General features: G+C 33.7%; 1 pseudogene; it reads left to right on the top strand.

The window, feature by feature from the left end:
- The first annotated feature begins 10,697 nt into the window (after positions 1-10,697).
- On the top strand, positions 10,698-12,386 carry LOC122107269 (annotated as a pseudogene).
- The last annotated feature ends 4,180 nt before the right edge of the window (positions 12,387-16,566 follow it).

Below are 16,566 nucleotides of genomic sequence, written 5' to 3' on the forward strand. Positions count from 1 at the left end.
TTACATGACTAATTATATAAATATTTTATATAATTCTATATATATTTTAACTAAAAAATAATACATGCATTTGAATTTTGCTATGTTAGCAAAGTATGGCCTCAAATGTTCAATTCTGTCTTTGCCTCAAAGTCCTGGGATTATAAATGTGTGCTACTCTGCCTGCTTGTAGTACCAAATATCTTCTAAATTATATATTGAACTTCCAATTTATTAATTTTGTTCATATACACAGGTATTTGGTGATGGTTAACTTTGAAACTGTAGCTTCACATTTGCTAGGCAGATGCTTTACTACTACAGTCAAGTCTCCAATGTTCTTTTGCTTTTAGTCATTTTGGAATAAATTCTCACAATTTTTCCTAGAATATGTCTTGGACGATGATCCTCATTATGATGGCTGCAACATTTCTGTGATTACAGACAGAAGCCATCAAACTCAGTTTATCTGTATAGGATTTCATTAATTTTGCCTGAATCGGCTTCAATTTGTAATCCTTCTCCACCTCCCAGCACTTGTATCAATGAGTGATCCTTACTAAATGGAATATTTTAATAGAAAATCATATAGAAATGTGTACTCTTGGTAAATATTTTACTGTAATACTAATGAAATTATAGTTTACTAGTATAACAAGATATTATAATTAATATAAAAATGATAACAAGTTTGGATGTCTGAAACTGAATTTTTCAGCATTGATAGTAAAAATACAATATAATACAATTATTATTGAGAAGTTGGGTTATGCGTTAGACAAGTAATACCTTACACAAACACAATGCTAGATATGTTCAGGTTAGAGTTAGTAATAGTGCAATTTAAGGAAAATTCTGTTTTAAAATGAAATCAGTTATATCTTAGAAAACCTTCCTATTTTGTCTTTTTAATTTTTATTAACATTAGACAGTGATAACATGACTGTTTCATTTTAACACGTTTATTTTACATGAGAAATATCCCCTCATTTTTCCTCTTTTTTTCCCCTCATTTCCAGACCAATCTCAACAAAACATTATTTAAAAAAACAAACATGAATAATGGTAATAAATGAACAATAAGTCTACAAACACTTTTAATAATTGTGCCACGGTATATTGCATGTGGATTCAGAAAAATCTAAAAATGGCCCCTACCTCTCTGAGTTTACATTTTAGATAGAAAAGGGCTCCCAGCCAAAAGAGAAAAAAAATCATCTATATGTATATAACCATACATGTATATGGAATCATAGATTATATGGCTTCCATCTCTAAATTTTCCAAATCTTCAGTGCAGTTCATTATCCATAGAATTGTTACAGCTGTTTTTCAGTTGTCTTCACTTGTTTATTTTAACTGCAGTTTTCTTCTTTGTACTTTGTGTCTTCCTGTTCTACAGGGATGGGTGTTATAGTAAGTAATATGGTATGGAGGAAACATTCTTGGAAACATGTAGAAAAACTGAGTTCTAATTCCTTTTTTTTGAAAATGACTCCATTTTAAATTTTTTATTTACTTTTTAGAAAGGATCTTGAAGTTGTTGTATAAAGAAATTGTCATGTAATAAAGCAGTTTGTGAATACGATACACCTTGAAGAGTGCTGAACTTTCAACATTCCCATCCTCTGTTGACCCACTGATCCCCTTACTTTTTATAAGTTTTGTGCTATAGACAATGAATTCTTGATTTCATTCTCCCCAGGCCTCCTTTCCATCATTTGTCTACCCCTCTCCTCTGGGACCTTTCCTCACTCTTGGCTGTACCCTTTTCCTGGAGTTGATTTTATTGAGCTTTGACCTAGTCCTTCTAAAAGATTATACTGTTTGAGCTCTCCAGAGAGTCTCTACTATTGTTCAGTTAATTCATTTGTAACCATTTTGCATGCCACCCAGTGTGTTTACTTATAGACTTACAGGCACACTTTACCTACCACAAATGAGGGAAACTATCAACCTTTGTTTCTCTGGGTCTGGCTTACTTCAACCACTCTTGAAAGCAGTATGAAGGTTCCTTAAAAGAGTAACATAGTAACCTTATGACCCAGCAATCCCACTTCTGAATATTTACCAGCAGAAAACAAATAAGGTGACAGTAAAGCCATCAGCACAATTTTAAGTTTCACCAGAAAGGAAACCAGCACATGGTTCAGGTTGAAAAAGAGTTTATTTGGAGGAAGAAGCAAACTACTGGCCCCAAGAGATGGAGGCATGCAGAGACAGAGGGGAAGGAAAAAGAGAAAAAAGAGAGATGGGCTCCTGTTGGGCCTGATTATATAGGGAAAGGCAGGAGGCATAACCAGAACAGATGCAGAAGTAATGGCTGGGTAACCTCTCACTGTCTGAGGGAGGCATGACCAGGGCAGTTCAGGAAGTGATCTCAGCAGATGAAGAAGTGACCTCAGAGCCTGGCACCTGTGGGACCCACTCACAGTCAGGTGATTGACATTCAAATGATTACTGGTTTCAAGCAGGTGAAGAGGAAGGGGGCAGGGGCTATTCTCCCTGGCAGACAACAACCATGTTCATTGTAGCACTATTTACCATAGTCAAGATATAGAATCAGCCCAGATGCCCCTTAGCAGATGAACAGATGAAGAAAATGTGATATATATATATATAGTGTATATATACATATATGTATATATATTTATGTATATATATGTACATATATATACACACAATGGAATTTTACTCATCTATTAGAAGGAATTATATTGTACCATTTGTAAGTAATTACAAAGACTGAGTTCTTATTCTAAACCAAATTTTCTGCTTACAGAGCTTCTACAAACCATGCTTCATAATTCATAGAACCTAAGATGGTGGTTTGTATGGTATATATTGATTAATCTATGAATTACTGATTAAATTTTTAATTCTCATGCTAACAAATAGAAGTGAACGGTGGCCAAATGGATCGTGTCTGTTTGTTTGTTTCCATATGAGCAAACAAATTGTGGCTCATAAATGAATTTCATAATTAAAACTAGTTCACAGGTAAATATTACTGTGCCATAATTCTAATGTCATGTGAATCCAGAGCTGAATGCTACCTATTAGGACTTAGTTACAACATATAAAACAATAAGACACATAAAGTGATTAATGGAAGGGATCTCATCCTTGAAAATACGTCTTAACATTAAACTACATCTCCTGGCGCTAGTACTGACCATCTTATTTTGGTTCATTTTGTATGTCCTTCAAACAAACATATACTCAAATGATGTAAAAATCTGGTAAATATATGAACTTCTAATAGTGAAAAAAACAATAATATAATCACCACAACTCCATGTCATGAGAATACTGGGTATTATACGCAATGGAAAATCATTTCAATTTTTACTTAATATTACAGTAGAATTATTGTCCTCATAGATGATAAAGCTCATATTTAATGCAACCAATAAACAAGTATATGGGAAAATAGTCGTTTATTGTTAAATTAAGTACAGATTAAAATTAGGCCTGAAGGAGGCTGGATTTTGCTCAGGTGTACAGTTCAATCCCAATTACCATAAAAGGATTAAATGAAAAATTCAAAACAAAACCACACATGAATTATGTGATTCCAGCAGGGTGCTTCCTGGATATTCCTGTCAAATTTGAGGACATATTTATAATTATGAAATTGAATATGCCTGAAATTACCACAGGGCTTTGTGACTCAGTTTCCCTTAAAGCTGCTTGGGAGCGATCAATCTGGAATTGACTGCTTCTCTTTTTTGGAATCCTAACTAGTCTCCTCACTGAATAATTTGGGGCACCACTCTGGGAAATCTTTGTAGCCACTTCTGGGACAAATCCAGCCATGAATCTAACAAGATAAAAATGGTTACATACAATATAGTCACAAATACTGACGGAATTCTAGGCCAGAAAGTAAGTCACAAGATATATTAAAACATAGTAAGATATATCACCTTCTCTGATAACTAGGCAATTAAATTACAAACTTGTAGGTTGAACACCCGTGGTGCATACTTTTAATTCTAGCTACTCAGGATACTGAGATACAAAGGATAATGATTCCAAGCCAGGTAGAAAAATTTATGAGTTCTTGATTATAGCCAATCTAACTGGGATGAGGTGGTATCTCAATGTTGTTTTGATTTGCATTTCTTTTATGGCTAGAGAGGTTGAGCATTTCTTCATGTGTCTATTGGCCATCCTTCTTTCCTCTTCAGAGAAGTTTCTCTTTTAAGTCTTTAGCCCACTTATTTATTGGGCAGTTGTTTCCTTGAAGATTTGTTGTTGGGGGATTTAATTTTTTGAGTTCCAAGTATATTTTAGATATGAGACCCTTGTCTGTTGTATGGCTAGTGAAGAGCTTCTCCCAATTCATGGGCTTTCAATTGATATTGCCAGCTATGTCCTTTGCCATGGAGAAGCTCTGCAACTTCATGCAATCCCATTTGTCCAATCTTTCTTTGATTTGTTGTGTTTCTGGGTCTCTGTTAAGAACATTTCAGCCTGTGCCAAGGAGACCTAGGGTTTCTCCTATTCCATCCTGTAATGTTTTCAGAGTGTCTGCTGTGACTCTGAGGTCTTTGATCTATTTGGAGTTGATTCTGGTGCAAGGTGATATATAAGGAATTAGATTCAGTTTTCTACAAGTAGTAAACCAATTTAGACAGCAACATTTACTGAAGAGGCTGTATTTCTTCCATTCTATTTTTTTAGCTCCCTTATCGAAGATTAGGTGGCTATAGGTCTGTAGGTTCATTTCTGGCTTTTCAATTCTATTCCATTGGTCCTGAGGTCTGTTCTTGTGCCAGTAGCAAGCTGTTTTGATTACTGTGGCTTTGTAGTAGAGTTTGAAATTTGGTATTAATATTCCTCCAGCACTGTTCTTTCTGTTAAGGATCGTTTTTTGCTCTTCGGGGTCTTTTATTGTTCCATATGAATTTTTGGATTGCCTCTTCTATTTCCTTGAAGAATGAGGTTGGAATATTGAACCTTATTACATTGTTGGTGGGAGTGTAAACTTGTTCAACCACTTTGGAAAGCAGTATGGAGTTTCCTCAAAAGACTCCACATAGTGCTCCCCTATGACCCAGCTATCCCAATTTTGGGTATTTACCCAAATGATCACAAACAAGACCATACTAAAGCTACCAGCACAACTATGTTTATTGCAGCATTATTTACCATTGCTAAGATATGGAACCAACCCACATGCCCCTCAGTAGATGAATGGATCAAGAAAATCTGGTATATATACACAATGGAATTCTATGCCTCCATCAGAAAGAATGATTGCCCCATTTGTTAGGAAATGGAAAGACTTGGAAAAAAAATATATTAAGTGAAGCAAGCCAGGCCCAAAGAAACTGAGGTCCCATGGTTTCCCTTATTTGCAATATCTAGTGTATGTCTGAGTCAAGCAGAAAAGGTCAGATAAATTGATGTTAGGGAAATGAACCCCAAGATAAGCATTCAAATGATTTTTTTTCTTTCATACAATTGTTTCTAACGTATTGATAAGATTATTTCTATGTTGCTTTGTATGTCCCTCCCCCACAGTATAACCCCTGCTTTCATTGTATTTGATATTAGTATAATTTGTGGAGGGGAAGGGCAAAAACAAATCGTTTAACTAGGTATACATTGTAACAATGAGATGTACAAGTCGTTTTGTCAAAAAACGAACTTTACAACTTTGGTGCGGTGGGGGAGGATTGGGTGGAGGGAGGTGGGATGAGTATGGGAAGGAATGGGAAGGGGAACCATGGAGGAGGCAACAATGCTTGATAAGAAATGTACTTGTTATCTTGCCCATGTAATTGTAACTCCTCTGTATGTTATTCTCACAATAAAATAAGTAAATAAAAGGAAAAACTTTTTAAAAGAAAACTTATGAGACTTTGCTTCCCATTAACTAGCAAAAGATCAAGCTGTAGGAGTGCCTGCATCAGTAGAGTACTAGCCAAGCAAGTTCACGTTTTTGAGTTTAAACACTAGTACTACCAAAAGAGGGAGTCATAAAACACCATGCATTTTAAAAAGAGATTTGAATAGAAGAGAAAATAAATGAATCAGACTGAAACTTTGAAATTCTGAAAAACCTAATTAATCATTACACCTTGTAGGTTCTAATCTAATCTAAGGTTTTAACCTTATATTGATATAAGGTTATCTATAAAAATGGCATTGGTAACTTTAGATGCTTTTAGTAGTCTTATATTTTGATTAGATGCTGTTGCATGAGTTAATCCAAACTCAAATCCTCGAACTTTAATGGGGAAACCTGCCACGTCTATGGAAATAGAGTTTCAGTTTTAAGTAGCGAAGATGGTGAAATAATATTATATATTTCAACTTTTAATCTAGCATGAGCTATCTATCTAGCAAAATGTCCTAAACTTCAAGACCATTTTTTAAGTGTGTGTGATATTGGTTTGTGTGTGTGTGTGTGTGTGTGTGTGTGTGCGCCATAAACTTACATACTAACATACCAACAGCATTCCTCGTATAAGTCAGTTAGCATTTTGCTTCAGAATCTCAAGGCAGAAATTTTGTATGAATAGATTTAATCAAAAACTCCAAACTCCTTGGTAGTTAAAGATGTCTTCTTCATAGAATGCCTAGTAGTTAAGAACTATAAGTGCAGTTTGTCAACTACTGTATTGAAATTAGAAACCTGTGATTCCAAATGATAGTTTTGCTGTCAACAGACAATTGATTCAGTAGGAAAGTAAAAAAACAGCTTTTGAAATATTTTGAATGTATTTTTAAAAACATAAATATTTGAGTTATTATAATTACCTTATATATTGTTCTTGAAGGCTATTTTGAAAATAGTTATTAAAATAATTTTCCAAAATACCAAAAAATTATTTTAAAATGTCCTGAGTGTATTTGAAGAGGTAGATTTAAATTCAGACTCACACACAAAAAAAGAAAATGTCAGCATAGGAAATATAGAGCATGGTGAGGAATAATACAATAGCACCATAATTCTCTTTGATTTACAAGACCAATTGAGCACATTTTCCACCAGAGTGGTCACTGATGTTCAATGGAAATGGAAAATTGCTTAATCTTAGTCTATCATAAGATTTTCTTTGAAATACTGCTGTTTGAGAGCTTCCTTCTCAATCATGGCTGAACAGGGACAAAAAGATATTCCCATGTTCTAGATTAGAATGGCACCTGAGAACAGGCCAGGAGACTAAATAAAAAATCATAACTGACCAGGTATAGAGGAGAGAAATTGCTAGGGAAAAAAAAACAGACAACATAGTGTTAAATAAAAGAGATAAAGTCACATACTAGGTAAATTGGAAACACTCAAGGTAATTACATAATTCATCAATCAGAAGGTGGTGGAACATTATCACAATAAAGATATTTGAGGACTAGCTTTTCAAAAAGGTTTTTGTAGAAAGGTATGTAAACTATTATCCATTTAGCATTTACTGAGTTGCTGTCATTGTATAGTGGTACAGCCACTGCAAATCTATAGTAAACTTAAATTACAGTATTAGAAAATTAGAGGTATTTTTTAATTAGGTGGCACAACTTATTATTTAAAATGAGAAAGAAGAAAAGGCAGATGTAAAAAGGAAATAAGAGATTTGCTTGAAAATGTATCCAATATGTTAATGTAGTACATCCAGTATGTATATTCAATGTACAGTTTATCAAAAATTTAGTAAAATAGAGAGAATGTGTCTCCCTCAAATTTTGTACATCAAAATCCTCATGTGAACTGTGATATTAAGAGTCAAGGTCTAAGTAGGATGTAAGATCCAAAATAGAAAAAAAAAAAAACCTTCCTGAATGGATCAACATCCTTTCAAAGACAAAAAAGAAGGTGGCAGCCCACAGTACAGAAGGTTCTTACCTAACCCAAATGTGCTGACACTCTGATTTTTGATTTGCAGAGCTAGTAGTCATGTCTGTTGTGGATTATTCACCCAGTCTTTGTGGCAGTATCCCAAAATGACTAGATATGGGGTCCCTTTACATTTTGTTCAGCACTCTTTTCAAGAGTAACAAGGAAATGGCTTGTCATACCCCTTTCAGAGTTGAGGTGAAATTCCTTATGTTCCAGCTGAATCTAAGCCTTGGTTAACAATCTTTCTTAACCAAATGTCCTTGGAATTGCTTTCCAATTAATCAGATTTGAAAGGCAACTATGTTTTACATATTTACATGCATAACCACTTGGTACATAATGAGATTGCAGCTATGAACTGTATATGTGTTCTCATAAAATGAGAGTGGTGGCTGGGGCCCTGTGGCTCCTGCCTGTGATCAGGAGGCTGAGATCTGAAGCCAGCTGGGGCAAAAAAAAAAGTCTGTAATACTCCTACCTCCAATAAACTACTCAGAAAAAGCCAGAAGTGGTGCTATGAATCAAGTGATAGAGCATTAGCCTTAAGCACAAAAAGGCTCAGGAAAAGCACCCATACCCTGAGTTCAAGCCCCATGACTGGCAAAAAGAAAAATTTACAATGATGAGGAAAACTTCTCTCACCTACTGATACTATGAAACATCATAGTACAACATATTACTGGGGATGATAATCTAAACAAACCTACTATGCCTGCCAGGTATATAACACTGTAGCATGTACAATTATTACAATACACAACACTTTGTGATTATAACAAGCATACAAGTAGTTACTGTTATATATTCAGTATACAATAATTTCATTAGTATTTGTAATAGATCCTTTTATTTTTTGCCAGTCCTAGGACTCGAACTCAGGCCCTGTATATCATCCCTGAGATTTTTGCTCAAGGCTAGAGCTCTACCACTTGAGTTACTATGCCTCTTCATGCTTTTTGCTGGTTAATTGGAAATCAGATTCTTACAGACTTTCCTGCCTATGCTGGCCAGAAACCACAGTCCTCACATCTCAGCCTTCTGAGTAGATAGGATGAAAGATCTGAGGCACCCACTGGAACCTGGCTTTTTAGTGCATTCTTAAAGAAACATTTGCTACAATACAGTATGCCATGTTAAGCTGGAAATCACTGCATATCTCTTGTGTGGCACAACTGTGTCATTTTCTTTTGTGCTTGATTTAATCTCAGGTTATTTTGTGCAGCATGTCCCTAGGAGCAATAGGCTATCCCACAAATATGTAGTTGCTCTGGCTCTACCATCTAGATTTATATCAATACACTCTCTGATGTTTCGATATCCATAAAATTGTCAAATGACATGTCTCTGAGAACAGATCTCCTTGTTAAGGAACACATAGCTTGATACAGAATGGCAGCTGAGAGAGAAGGAGAGCAATTGCTTCTCTGAGTGAATTCTGCAATATTGATCCATTTACAAGAATTAGGAACATAAAGCTTGACAAAATGTTTGAGAAGACTATAAAAAAGTGTTAGAGGAAATAAGTACCATATAAACAGCATAGGTGATAGCACAGAAAAGAGCTACTGATTGCTATCATTTGACAGCCCTTCTCTGGTGGTTGACTGTTGGCTAGCTCTAGGAAATTGGATATCAGAAAGTCTTCCACTATTCCCAACTTGTTTCATAACATCTAAATGGTTTACGGAAACAATACAACTTATGATGAGCTGCAGTTTTTCTCCTAGATGTTTGAAAATTTAGAAAATGCCAGACATTTGATAAATTTGGTAAATGTCAGACCATGCCTGTAAGCAGCATTCTTGGTTGGTAACACTATTTTGTGGTCCAAGCTAATTGCTGAAGATATCAAGTGTTAGCCATGTGATCTTTGCTTCATAAGGACTCTGGAGAGTGTTTCTGTTCCCCACTAGAGATACACCTTCCCTGGCATATTCTTTTCTTTCCATTAACTAGGACATAGCCATGAGTCTATCTGCTGGGTCTTGTGATTACTCTTATCAAACTATGAACTTTAGGGTTGACAGGGGGGCCTCTCTGTTGAGATATATTAAAAGAAGAAACTCAAAATATTATTTCAATGTTTCAGACTGCTCTAGACCACTCCCCTGTGATGCTAAAAATTAGCAAGTGAAGCTGGGAATGTTGACACAGACCTGTAGTTTTAGCACTAACAAAGTAGAAACAGGAAGATCATGAATTTGATACAGAACAAGATGCTGTCTCAAAAAAAGCAAAATCAGCTGGTGGCCTTAAACATTTCTCAATAAGTAAACATAAAAAGAAAAGCCAGTAGCGTACTGTTGAAAACTTAATGATAGTATAACTCCCAAATGATTATATCTACATATTTACATTATAAAAATATCAAAAAATTGATTTCTAGAGTTTAGAGCTATACCTCAAACTTCTGACAGATAACTTTCCTATGATACTAACCAAACATATCAAAATTGTAAGAGATTCCTAAGATACTGAAAAAATGACTCCAGAAAAAGTAAATGAAATGAATTTTGTAAAACGAAAAGCAGCTGTGTTTTATATTCATAATGCTAATACTTAAGGCAGTTTGAAAATAAAACTGCACTTCTTAAAAGTCAATAAACAAGTTTTTTGTTGTTTATAGGTCAATGATTTCTTGTATGTCAATGATTAAGAATATAAAATTTCAGATATTAGAATGTAAAGGTCAAAACAGAATAAATGTGTATTTGTAACATCATTATCACTATTTTAGCAATATGTTTAAGAAATACATTATTTCAATTAGTTCATTGAAAACTCAGTTGCTCTTGGAGGTGCCAGGCAGTGGCTGCTTTCGCCTTTTTTTTTTTCTTGCTATTATGATCTCCCATAGGGAGCTGCAACAATGCCCTAAAGAAAGGCTGCAGGTCAAGATAATATGAAGAAAGAGCCAAAGAGAAGATCAGCTAGACTTTCTGCTTTGCCTGTGCCTGATATACCAGAACTGGAACCTAAAAGAACATCTTCTCTAAGGAAAATGATGACTAAAAATGATGAGATGGAACAAAACACTAATACAAATACCAGAATGATGTCTGAAAGCGATCAAGAAGAATTTGCCAAGGAAGCACCCAATACAGAAAATTCTGAGAACGGAGAAGCCAAAATTATTGAGCGACCTGTTGCTGAAAAAGGAGCTGAAGAAATCAAAGTAGAAAAAATGAAAATATTGAAGAAGTGGAAGGAGAAAAGAAAGAAGATGAAAAAGATCAAAATAAATAAGATAAACCACAAGATGGAAAAGGGGACAAAGAAGACAAGAAGGAAGATGTAAACAAGGATAGTTATGGAGATGAGGAAGAATCTGGGGAAAAGGTAGAAAAACTGAAACAGAAGGGAGATGATAAAGAAGATGGAGATGCAAAAGAGAAACAAGATGGTAGAAAAGAGTCTGGAGGAAATGGTAGAGATGGAAGTAAGTATGGAGACAGAGAAAAAGAGGGTAGAGATGAGGGAAAGGATGGAGATGGAAAAGAAGACAGTGATGAGGAAAAGGATGGAGACGAAGAAGATGGTGATGAAGAAAAGGATGCAGTTGAAGTGGACGATGATGGGGTAAAAGATGGAGATGGAGAAAAGGATGGTAATGGGGAAGAAGATGGAGATGGAGGAGAGGACATTGATGGGGCAAAGGATGAGGATGGAGAAGATGGTTATGGGGAAAAGGATGGAGATGAAGATAAAGGAGATGAGGGGAAGGATGGAGATGGGGAAAGTAATGTAGATGAGGGAAAGGATGGAAATGGAAATGATGAAGGAGATAAAGAAAAAAATGAACAAGAAGAGGAAGACAGAAAGGAAAATGAAGGTGAAAGTGAGAAAGAAAGTGGAAAACAGAAGGAAGAAGAAAAAGAAAAAGAGGATTAGAAAGAGGAAGATGATAAGGAAGATGAAGGAGATGAAAAGGAAGTTCAAAACAAACCTGAAGTTGGAAAAGAAGCTGAAAATGAAAACAAATCTCAGAGTATTGTTTAAGCTGCCCTATATAATTTCATAATTTGATAACATACCTTCATGTTTTAATGTTAATAGAAATAAATATTTTTATCAAATATTTTATAAACGCTGCTTTTTCTTTAGTATCATTTAATTTTGAAACATTGTTATACAGATCATTAGTCACAAAATGCCTAACTTGACATCTTTATAAAACTTCTGATGGTTGTAGTGGATGCATAAGAGATACTTTCATCTTTGTCAATGAATTCCTTTTCTATAAGTTATGCGCTAAATCTTCCTTTTTTAATTTTATTCCTATATAGAGAATAATTTCACAAAGTAGGGAGATTCCAAAAGAAAGTTTCATTCAGCCTTCTTGTGGTTCTCTAGGTGGCTTTTGTAAAGAAGGTGGACTATTTTCATGTAATGCTAAGAATTAGAATCACCTTTCCCAAATATAACTTTGTTGGTAGTTGCAGAAAGTATAAAGTTGTAATTTCATTTTTCAAAGAAGTGCAAATGTTTATTTGAAAAGGGCAGTTTCAATGATATGTGTATGCGTAAAATTACTGGATTTATCTTAATAAAAAGACTCTTCACAGATGAAAAAAAAAGAAATACATTATTTCAAAACTTGTCTTCATATTGCAATTACAGAATAATTATAACCAAAATATATCTACAAATGTTTATTTTATAACAGGTGAGAATTATTCAGCTTATAGATCTGTGTGTTTCAAAAGCCCATATTCATAAAGCAGAACTTCGCAGATAGCATGATCACCTTAATATAAATCATTACTTTGGGTGTGAAGGGGAGTTACACAATTCTGTAGTAATTTGTTTTTTATTGAGAACTATAACTGCCAGATTTGAAGGCCAAATCAATATTTTCCAAAATTGATTTTGTAAATTCAAAAGAAAATCTACTTTTCTACTGAAGAAACAGGTAAAAATAGTTTTCCACAACTGATAGAAACAAGTAAAAGCAAGAAAATATTGCCTGTCTTTCTGAAATTAAATATGCAAATAGAAGACATGAATCCTGAAATCCAAGAATATGGTTGAAGGAAGTTCATCATCAGTCTTCCCAGTGTTCAGAATCTTCGTTAAGGATGAAGACCAAAATTAGAGAGAAAACTCACTAGCTGCTCCACTGAGTACTAATAGCTATCAGTTGTTTTCTCTGGGACCCACATTGTCAAAATGGGGCCCCGAGAAACTTATCACTGTGGATCATACCGAGAAATTACCACACAGCACTATCGCTAGCCTGGGAGGAAATCAAAACTCAAAATTTGAAATATGATTTGAAGTATCACCCCTGTATCATCATAAAGTTAAAAATTGTGAGTCAATTCATTCTAAACCAGTGACTAGTTATATGTGAAAATGTTATAGTATTATTATAAAACACACACATATGTTCTTACATGAACTTGTGCAGTATAAAGCTTTTTCTATTCATGTGACTAAAAGCAAATAACAGAAAGGGGTATAGAAAATGTTTACCTGAAATGTGGTAGCTAGGAACTTAGGAAAACAGATAACACTTAAGCTGTAGCCATTAATTCATAATGTAGAATATGTAAACTATTTATAATATATTGCTAAGTAAAAATCAGCACAGCATCATTTTGTTTCTAGAAAGTTTAAATAAATACATAGTTTCTTTTTTTGTTTTCAAGAGAATTATACATTTTAAAAGATAAGTGTAAAATGGATTGGAATATATTTCAGGATAAAATGCTTGTTTAGCATGTGTTAGACCTCAATTCAATCTCCGTCACTGCAAAAGAAAAAAGGAAGGAAGGAAAGAGAGAGAGAGAGAGAAGAAAGAAAAAAAAAACAAAGAAAGGAAGAGAAAAGAGAGAATTTGTGTGTCATTTATTTCTTATTTGTGTTTCATTGTATTTTCCCTTGACTTTTTAAAATTTAATTTATTGTAAAGATACTGTACAGGGGGTTATAGTTACATGAGTAAGGTAATGAGTACATATCTTGTTGAACATTGTTACACCTCCCACTATCCCTTCCCTCTTCTATTTGCTAGATAAGAACTCTACCATTTGACCATACTTAAAGCTTTTTCTGCTTTATTTACTTATTTTCTTACTTACATTAGACAGGATCTTGATTATTATCTGGACCACATTTAGACAGTCCCAATGACCTCACTCCCCATGGAACTAGGACTACAGATACATGTCACCACATCCAGCTCATTTATTCACTTCTAACATTTATTCTTAGACATAAAACATATTTAGTCTACAATGCTAAATAAAAGGAAATTTAGTTTGTTGGTGTAAAACTGGGTCTATAAAATTGCAGTTGGAGACACAAAATTACACCATTTATTAACTGCATCACCTTTAGCAAAACACTTCTTTGGATCTCAAATTTCTCATTTGTAACATTCATAAATAGTTAGGCCTTCTTTTCCTGTCACTGCCTTCACCAAGATCAAGCATGTTAAAACATAGAAACCATAACTCATTGCACAATGAAAAGGAATTATTCAGTGCCAACAGCTACATACATTATTGATTTTTAGTATAGATCAAAGTAGAAATTTACTTATCTAACACACTTTTAGGTCAAGTAAATATATTTGCCATCTAGAATTTGAAATGACTAATTATTAATGAGAACCTGAAATTTCATTGTATTTTTAAAAATACAGATTCTAAAATTAGATGCTTATGTTCATAGGTTTGCTTACTTTATAATTTACTAGTTATTGTTAGCTAATCTCCAAGTGTTACCTTCCTCATTTATATACAGGATACTAAGAATGATATTAACATGTTTCTCAGAGATTTAAAAAAGATTAAATATTTTGTATTTGATGTGCTTCACCAATTAGAAGACAATATAGATAATTATTTACTTTTACATAGTCAATTCTTATTGATGATCAGTAAGCGTTATGTCTCTCACTGAGGTAATGACATACTTTCTACAAGACACAAAAATATTTCACATGTACTTTTAACAATCTGCAAAACAATTTTAAAGCTGAAAATTCTTGTTCTCTTCTTATATAAGTGGAAAATTGAAGCTCAAACATTTCAGAAATGTCTCAAAGTATATGCAGTCGCAGCCACAGAAAACAAGCCCAGGGCTATGGATGCCAAAAGACCCAAAGATTATGTTGTTTCCTTCATATCAGATTTTCTAAGTAGAGTTCATGCATCTCCCAAGAATGTCAGCAATATAGGCCATACAATCATACATGATAAAACCAAATGTCTATTTCCCATTGCATTAAATGGAATATGCAGGTATGAACTATAAATTAGTAACTACAATATTCAATTGATTTTCTAAAGTATGTTAAAACTCCAAGAGACAAGCTAGTTTTTTTCAGGAGGCGGGGGTGCACCAGACTCAATCTTAGGGTGTCACATTCTTGCTTGGCTTTTTCACTCAAGTCTGGCTCTCTACTATTTAATATACATATCCACACCAGACAACTATATGATGCAAACTGTTCAAAACATTGCTTTGTGAGCAACAAACAGCTAATTTAATATAATTTAATTTGTATAGTTAATTTAATGTATACCATGTGTATCATAGCTTCAGCCAAACTTAAGGGCCCTATCATGTTTGTTGATGTGAAATATACTATTTGGAAAGGCTATACTTGCATATGATACTCTCAACAACTGTATCCAGTCCTTTCTCATATGTCATTTTATTTTATTTATTTTATTTATGTTTATTTTATTTATTAAAAGTAACCTTGCTCATTATAAACATCAGCTGAAAAATGGAAGGCATATATACAGAGTCTGTAATATTTGATATTATATTAGCTATTAAGTAACCACATATTTACCTTGGAAATATTTTCTAAGTGTACCTTATTTAATTGCCACACAATGAATTTAAAAGTCAATGCCATTAAATAATGCACAATTTGAAAATGTAATGAATTAATTTCCATTTAAAGTTTTGAAAAGGACTGAAAATACTTAATGTCTTGCCAAAAAAGAAGAAAGCATAAAATACTTAAAATATATATCTACAATAAATTCATTTATTAAACTCATATTTTATAGTTAAATTATAGTTATATAAAATGAAGAGAATTTATAGCATTCATTTTATTATGCCTATTTTACAATTATTTAAAATTGTGTAAAGTTTCTATAGATTTTTTTAATCATAGAGGAAAACAGTGAATAAATACCTCCTAAAGATTAAAAACACATTAAAATCCCTTTTGAAAAACAGAGCTCAACAGAAAATATTATAGAGACATTAAATATGTCCCATGCCTCATTATAAATATTTAGCAAAATCTGTCTTTATCTTCAATAATACAGATCAATAGTCTAAAAAGAATTCCCATATTTTTAATTATTGTCTTTACATAAGCAAAATTTTCTTTTCACTGCCTTTTCACCTTTACCTCAGGTAAAGTTTTTTGTCCAGGCTGACTTTGCACATTGATCCTCAGATATCAGCCTTCTGATTAACTAGGATTACAGGGATGAGCCGCTTTCACCTGGCTAATCATGACAATTTTTGAAGTAGCTCAGCAGCTACAATTAAGGGAAATAAAAGCTATAATTTGGAGCCACAAAACCACTTAAACAATTTCCTCATTTCACTGCATACTCATTCAACATGGTCTAAGTGTAACCTAATTCATTAATGTTAAAGGCACCCTTCCACAGTTATAAACTAACACAAAGAGGATTAATTTTGATTCTGTTGTATCAAGTATGAGATTCTTTCATCTTTGGGTAGAATCCATATCA

The sequence above is a fragment of the Dipodomys spectabilis genome, unplaced genomic scaffold, assembly GCF_019054845.1.
Source record: "Dipodomys spectabilis isolate Male_0828 unplaced genomic scaffold, ASM1905484v1 ptg000050l, whole genome shotgun sequence".
In the NCBI taxonomy this organism is placed as follows: Eukaryota; Metazoa; Chordata; class Mammalia; order Rodentia; family Heteromyidae; genus Dipodomys; species Dipodomys spectabilis.